Genomic DNA, 7902 nt, shown 5'->3' on the forward strand with positions numbered 1-7902 from the left:
TTATCATCATGAACACAGGAGAGAGAATGGTGTCCCAGAAGGCGTATTAGCCAAGGAATCAGGACATATAATCCAAATCCTGGTTCTGTCATTCATTATCTCATTTCTATTAAGACATCTTATTTCTCTACAGCTTGTATGTTTAGATAATAACATAAGGGTATCGTAGAAATTAAATTAGATTCTTGTACTAGTCCCAGAATGTATTGGACACACAATACGTGCAAGTGATAACAGCTTATATTACAGTTCTGAAAGTTAACTCCGTGCTGAGTCCTACACTAGTGCTATACATGCATTGTTTAATTTACTCATCATGTTCCATAAAGTAAGTACTGTTACTATCCCAACATCTTGAGAAGCAGTACAGTATAAGGGGTAAAAGTGCCAGGTAGAGAGGTCAGACTTTTAAGGTCAAATCCCAGATCATCTATCTGTTAGCTGTGGCAACTTGCTTAAAGTTTAAAATCCTCTTTCATAAAATGAGGTTAAAAATAATTTCTATCACAATGCATTGTCCTGAAGATAAATGAATTGATATACATTAAGCACTTAGAATTGTGCCTGACATGTGTTAAGCACTCAATAATTATTATATTATACAAATAAGTGGAAAGCTTAGATATATTAATTAATCCACAATGTCACATAACTAGTAGTTGATACAAGTATAATTCAATCCCAGAAAGCTTAAATTGTAAGCTTATATTTTAAACAATATATTTAATCACACATATTATATGTTTTAAACACTGAATATTTGTTGCATATAAAATCTAGGCAATGTATTTTCTCCCAATAGGGCTTACAGAGGGTGCATTCTTCCTCGCAAATAGATAAGACAACCCATAACTGCTTTGACAATTTCAGGCTACAGAGAGAGAACTCTGCTTTCTGCTTTTCTCAAGATAATCCTCAGACCAGTGATGCCCCAAAAGCATCACGTTAGCCTTGATCCTCTTTGAATTTGTCATGTCATTTTTTTCTCCTCATCAAATACTCTCAACCACAATGAAAAATCAATATCTTACCTCGACTTTCTCATTCTCAGAATGATTTATTTAAAATAAATACTTTTCTCTGTGGAGTCGTTGATCAATGCAGTTAAGAAGTTACTGAGGGCTTCCCTGGTGGCACAGTGGTTGGGAGTCCACCTGCCAATGCAGGGGACACGGGTTCTTGCCCCGGTTTGGGAGGATCCCACATGCCAAGGGGGCAGCTGGGCCCGTGAGCCATGGCCGATGGACCTGTGCGTCCGGAGCCTGTGCTCCGCAGTGGGAGGGGCCACAGCAGTGAGGGGCCCACGTACCACAAAATAAATAAATAAATACATAAATACATAAATACATAAATAAATGAAATAAAATAAAAGAAGTTACTGAATGTCCATAAATACGGGAGGACTTACTGAATACAGCCAATATCACTGCCTTTTGAGCAGCACCATCTTCAAAACTCAGACTGAACTGTCTTTATATCTAAAGATATACCAAGTATGGTCACTCTTGGGGCTGTTAACAATCACCATATTATATTTGAGTAGGAAATAACTGCTATCAAAAATCAAGTAACTCCTTGAAATTCGGGCCACAATCCTGTAGTTTCTTGAAGTATTGAGAACGTTATGACACTGAGGTTAAAATAATTAAGTTCAGCTGTTTTCCACATGTATCCTATCACTTTTGCAACCCTTGATTATCACCCATTTTAGTATTTCTGAATTCAACCAAAACAGGTTATGATTAAAAAAATCATACAAGAGACTCATTTTTCCTATAATTTTTTTTTTTTTTCGGTATGCAGGCCTCTCACTGTTGTGGCCTCTCCCGTTGTGGAGCACAGGCTCTGGACACACAGGCTCAGTGGCCATGGCTCACGGGCCCAGCCGCTCCGCGGCATGTGGGATCCTCCCGGACCGGGGCAAGAACCCGTGTGCCCTACATCCGCAGGCGGACTCTCAACCATTGAGCCACCAGGGAAGCCCCTCCTATAAATTTTTATATGAAGTTTTAGACCATGAAAACTCCAGACAGCTACTAAATTATGAAAAGGCCATTGAATTAACATGTTTTCTGAATCACTGTTGAGTGAAATCCAAATTAGTATATTATGTCCTTCACTTAACAGACTTTACAGAGTATCATGACAATCACTGTCCTTATTATTATAACCTCAAGAGAGTAGTATCACAAAAAAAATATGTTTAGAAAAGAACTTAATATCACGTATTTTCTCTTCCTTTTTCAATCATTGCTCAACCATCATTTCTATTCCTTACTTCCTGCTACTATCACCAAGATTTCTCAGACATTTTTTGACTTCCTCATGTGAAGTTTCATGTTTTATATTTATAAATAATAAAGGCCATCAAAATATATTTCTGATTTACATTCAACTTTTCAAAATTATTTTTGCTATGTTATTTCTTATTGTCACAATATTCCCTTGAATTAAACAGATGTAATATGTGAATCATTTAATAGATAACTTGAGCTATTAAATAGTGTTCACATAATCATGCAGCTAAATCTTTTGAGATTAAAGAACATAAAGTCTCATTTAACCTAAATCTTCTTTTTTTTTTTTTAACGAATGAGAACATGAGCTTTGAGAGGAAATTGAATTGCCCAAAATTTTACAGACTTTTGGACAAAGCAAGAACCAGGACCCAGTCTCTGGACTTCTAAGCCAACATTCTCTTCATGACCTATAAGGCCTGTGTGCTAAATTGTTATTGCCAACTTCACTGATTAACCATTTCTTAAGGAAACTGAAACCATATCTCAGACTTTATGAAAATCTTTGTTTCACTTCTGTGGGAGTTGACGTACACTCATTTGGAGCAATTTTATTTGTGGGTTTTCACCTTCTGGGTTTCAATATAAGTCTTCACACTAAAAACGAAACTGGTAGTAATCATGGAAGTTTTTCTTGGTTTGAAATCAAGTCTAGATACAGCTTCTGTGTGTTACTTAGTTTCCAGAACAAATGCTAATCTCTTCCCTGATAGGCATTTTGGAAAGGAAGATAATCTGATTTTTACACAATGTCCTCCTCAGATCATTAATGTATTGGACCCAAGTTTTGAGTTTTTAATAGGCTTCAGTTCTAAGCAACTTGAATTAAGATTGGTAAAGTTTCATAATGTCTCTAGATGCAATTAACAAGTTAATTGCATCTCTAGATGCAATTAACAAGTTCTAGGTCACTGCCATTGAAATCAGGATGCCCACTTGATGAAATGTGATAGAAGTATGAACATTAATTGTGCTACCCCGGCTGCCACATGCCTTAAGACTTTTAATAATGTGAGGCAAATGTTGCTGTATTATACTGACAATTTTTATTTTAGAACAATATTGACACATTATCATTCAGATAAATTAACGTAACTCTCAAATAACAGAAATATTGTGTTTAAATACCAGTATATGGTTGGACCCTTTAAAAAGAGCAAGATGTACAATAATTATCAACATGCTAATATAACAATAGAAGTAGTAATCAGATTTTCTTTATCTTTCACTTGTCATGGCAACATCCTTTGAACCAAGACTGAAAACTCAAAATAAATAGAGGTACCAGAAGAATGGAAGTGTGGTTTCAGCATAAGCGCCTAGCTGTTACATTAAAAATATCCTTTTTTAATACATTTTGATCTGAAATTATCATTCTGCATTATTGTCTCTGCAATAAAAATATGGTGCATAAGTAGAAGTTATAATGAAACCTCATGTAATTAGAGTTTTAGCTCTTCTCCACTGAAGTTGATGAGTTTCCCCTTATCTACAGAGTTCACATTAGTTTAACATTTTCAACTTTCATTTTTGCAGACACAACTTCCTGGGGTGAACTGTCACAGAAATATGGAAGATGCTGCAGTGAAGTTCTTCACACTCCTTAATGAGTAAACTTATAAGGAACCTTCTGTAATCCTTTCCAGAGATTTAACTTCAGTCCATCGCATCACAGTATTGTTGTAACTTCAATTAAATTGTGCAGATAATTTCAATGTATGGATATATTTTAAATATATATTTTAGTTATTCATGAACGGTTACTTGGCCCCAAACCTTACTTTTCTAAGAAACACAATACAGTGAAATGCTTTCTATGTGCATTTACCATTTACATATATTACTGAAGAATAATAACTGAAGACTGATTTCTTTCAGTAAAATTTAGGTACAATCCATTTGTTCATCATTGGGGAACAAGGAAAGACAACGCTGTATAGTTTCTCTGGAAGTTTTACTTCTCTCATATCCTTTGTCTGTGAGGCTCTTGAGTAATGATTATGAAACTAGGCTTCTCTTATATTCAAATGTCAATCCGGTTCAACCAAATAAAACACAGTCCCAGTTCCAGAAACAAGAGAAAAATGTCTCTGAGCAGAAAAAAACAGCAGTAATTAAGCCCATAAACTTTATTCTCCCAATGAACTGAGAAACACTACAGGTCAGAGTACATTGACTTAGAACTAGGAAATAAAGGATATTACTCATTTGCCAAGTTTGGCTATCTCATGTCCCCTAACAACTTTCCATTTCTCTAAATTACAACTTATAGTTAATTAAGAATAGTGTTGACTGATTATGAGAAAAACTACACACAGAAATAACAGATGAAAGTATGGGGAAGTCAAAGAATCACCAAGTAGGAAACCACCAAAGCACTTGGGGCCAGTTAAGTTCACCTAATTGTAGCACAGTATATTTTAGCACATTACAATAAACAGTATTTTTCTTGTTAATCACTCATCTAAGAATCCATTTAATTTGTTTCATATACTGTGTTTAATAAAGCATTGAAGAATATATGAGAATTATTTCTTTAAAAAGATTCAAATTATTATTATTATTATTATTTTCCGGTACGCGGGCCCTCACTATTGTGGCCTCTCCCGTTGTGGAGCACAGGCTCTGGACGTGCAGGCTCCGGACGCGCAGGCTAAGCGGCCATGGCTCACCGGCTCAGCCGCTCTGCGGCATGTGGGAGCTTCCTGGACCAGGGCATGAACCCGCGTCCCCTGCATCGGTAGGCAGACTCTCAACCACTGCACCACCAGGGAAACCCTCAAATTATTTTTAATTGGCCTATGAAAGCATAGGTTTTGGTATTCTGGAAAGCTCATCTCTCAGCAAAACTGTGTTGTTCTTGTAATTTAGATGCATAAGCTCATTGTGCATTGGATATGCTTTCAAAACATAAAGATAACTTATTCCTTGGACCAGAGGTTTAGCATAAGTCAGCAGAAATTTAAAAACCTTCTGAAAACACTTCTTTAAACCCTAGTAATCACTGTCAAACAGACCTGATACGTGGGAAGAAAAATGTTCGGTCAGCAGAGCAAAGGTTTATTTTAGCCTAAAAAGGAAGACTGTGATGAGAAGGTATAGTCATATTAGAAGAAGAAGAGAGAAATGGGTTGTTGTTTATCTTAACTAAAAATGAATTAATGTACGATCCAAAGAACAAAATAAACTCAGACATAGAGATGACCATATGCATTTAGAGTACAAAGTGGTTTTGTATATAATTTCTCCTTGAGGGGGGAAATTTTCTAACTGCTGAAAAACTTTAAGTTTAGGAAAAAACTGAAAATGAATGATTCTTTTAATTGTAATAGAGGAGCCTTAGCAAAGAGAACTGAATTTTGAGAAAGCTCACTGATTCTTCAATTTCTGTTCATAAACTTACATTAGAAAGTTAGTGGTACATGGACAGATATCCTGCAGGACTCACTATTTGAAAGAATTATTTAAGTTATAATTGCTCGCCCACTTTTCCCAACTTTCTGATGAATTATAGAAATATGGCTAATTCCTTAGAAGCTCTTTCTTTCCTTTTTCTCCCCTTTGGATATTTGTCAGCTACTAATCCAACTGGGTGCTGTTGCTTCACACTTTGACAAAAGGTATTAAAACCTACTTTAACCTAAATATTTCTCATGATAAAGATTTAAAGTTGGATTAAACAAATTGATTTCCTATCTTCTTTAATTTTTAAATTCAAAATTATGCTTATGGGGGCTTCCCTGGTGGCGCAGTGGTTGAGAGTCCGCCTGCCGATGCAGGGGACACGGGTTCGTGCCCCGATCCCGGAGGATCCCGCATGCCGCGGAGCGGCTGGGCCCGCGAGCCATGGCCGCGGAGCCTGTGCTCCGCAACGGGAGAGGCCACAGCAGTGAGAGGCCCGCGTACAGCAAAAAAAAAAAAAAAAAAAAAAAAATTATGCTTATGGCCTCCATTTTAACTAAAGTAAGAAGTCACAGTGTATCGAATTATACTCTATTCTAATGTGTAATGCATTTGTCTCATAGCATATACACAAGACTTACATGAAGAAAAAAAGAAAAGTGTTTTCTCCACTTATAACTATTTTATTTCATATTTTAACTTTTACCACTACTTTATACAGAGTAGAAAATAAGTCAGCGGTATTCTAGTTTAAAATAAGGCATCCTTTTAACATAGCAGGAAATTTAAGACATAATTTCTGTTAAAAACATGACGAGTCATCTCATCTATTTGTATAACGCATTGTATGTTACTAAATCCAGCTATATTTCATTGAAAATCAGCAATTTAAAGGGACTTTTCATTTAGTTTCAAAGAAATAATTATTTTTTTATTTTTCTTTGTTCCTATAAAAAGCTTCATAGAGCAAACTGTGAATATGGATTCCTGAGTTCTGGCGTTAATTATATAACCAGTTTTTCATGGGGGATATTAATTCCTGGCTACACACACACAAAAAAAATATATCAGGCAAATTCTACCTTTAATCTACAGATATCTTTAGGGAATTAAACTTCTTAAAACAAATTATAAAAAGAAAACAAATTATAAAAAGATGACTTTCTCTAAAAGGAAGAAGTATCAAAACCTTTTTTGAATGACATTACCCCTAAAGTTTACAAATGCACAAATATTGTTCAACTGCTCCAAAGTTAATAAACGTGAGATGATGAAAACAGGAGTTTTGTTTTCTTTATGATAATATCATGTTTATGTTCACAACAGGTGTAAATACGTGGGAACATTCAGGCATTATTGAGCAACTAATATTTATGTACATTTAAGTGGCTCCTAACAAGTGTATTTAAAGCACTGCAGGCATGTTACTCAACTTGGTCAGTTTCATGTATTTTTAAATTTTTTTTTTAGCTTAAGCAATATTGTTCATTCTAGCTCATGAGATAGTCTTAGCTTTAAGCACCACACAATTAACATCATGTAGATAAACTGCATTTCCCCTGTTCTGTGATGTAAGGGAATGCTGGTAGGCTCACCTGGCCAGCTAGTCATTGATATTCTTTAATTATAAAGTTACTTCGACTATGCTTCTGTGCCACAACAGGTGGCAAACAAAAATGAAATTGGATCCCCAGCCTTGAATTGATTAAATAAGTTTGCTCAGATGAGATGTAAGCAAGAGCAGTTTGACGTGAAGACATGGGGAAAAAATGAAGGAAAATCTAATGAGTTTTTGTTTTGTTTTACTTAATGTTTTTTGTACACTGAGTCTAGTCTCTCACAGACGTGCTGAGAGGCTCAAATAATTTCTGATATTGTGGAGGAGGCAGAGATGAGAATTAAAGGACCCAAAAGCAAATTGTTCTGTATGAAAATTTTCTTAATATCTATCTCTGAAACTTCTAATACGTCTTTCTCCTAGAGTTCGATAAACAATAGATTTCTGCTTCCCAGTAATGTATTCATTTGGTTGTAATAGTCTCAGTGACAATTGTCCTAATGAACAGAAAAGAGATAGTAGCCAGCATAATCACAAAAAAAGGGAAAGGAAAATGATGCACATTTTCCATAAATTGAGACAATATAATTTAATTTTCCAAGACATTTTCTAAAATATTTTAAATAAATTTAATAAAATATAATT

Source organism: Mesoplodon densirostris, chromosome 5 (genome assembly GCF_025265405.1).
Source record: "Mesoplodon densirostris isolate mMesDen1 chromosome 5, mMesDen1 primary haplotype, whole genome shotgun sequence".
In the NCBI taxonomy this organism is placed as follows: domain Eukaryota; kingdom Metazoa; phylum Chordata; class Mammalia; order Artiodactyla; family Ziphiidae; genus Mesoplodon; species Mesoplodon densirostris.